This window comes from Penaeus monodon, chromosome 20 (assembly GCF_015228065.2).
Source record: "Penaeus monodon isolate SGIC_2016 chromosome 20, NSTDA_Pmon_1, whole genome shotgun sequence".
NCBI classification, from domain to species: domain Eukaryota; kingdom Metazoa; phylum Arthropoda; class Malacostraca; order Decapoda; family Penaeidae; genus Penaeus; species Penaeus monodon.
In genome coordinates this window covers 6219707-6220256 of record NC_051405.1, presented here as the reverse complement: position 1 = coordinate 6220256, position 550 = coordinate 6219707, and positions in this window count along the sequence as shown.

Sequence of the window (550 nt, the reverse complement as noted above, 5' to 3'; positions counted from 1 at the left end):
TCAACCAAAACCTTACGATCTGTCACGCCAGCGGGGCTGGCAGGTGATGAGAAGTGTAGCGTCAGCGGGGGGGGAGAGGAGGAGGAAAAGGGGGGAAGGAAAGGGGAAAGGGGGGGGAGGAAAAAGGATAGAGGGGAAGGAAAAAAAAATGAAGAGGGAGGGGCAGGGAAGACGGAAGATGGACAAGGGGAAGGAAGGAGGAGGGAGGTGAGGAAAAGGGCGAGGACAGAAAAGAAGGAGAGACATTGGGAGGGAGGGGGAGAGGAAGGAAGGAAAATTAAGTGAGCGAGAGGGAGGTGAGGAGAAGGGAAAGGGAGAGAGAACGAGGTGATTCATAGCGATTATTGAGGAAACAGCGGGAAATAAAGGAAGGGAAGAAGTAAAGGGAGGAATGGAAGGCCGGAGGGAGAGGAAGGGGTGGGGGAGGGAGGATAGCGTGTGAGGTCTGGGCACGCTTTGATCAGAACACATTTTCACACGTTTGTGTCTGGTTCCCTGAGAACGCGCTCGGCCCAGGAGGACAGGTACAGAAAACGGGAAGCGAGAAAGT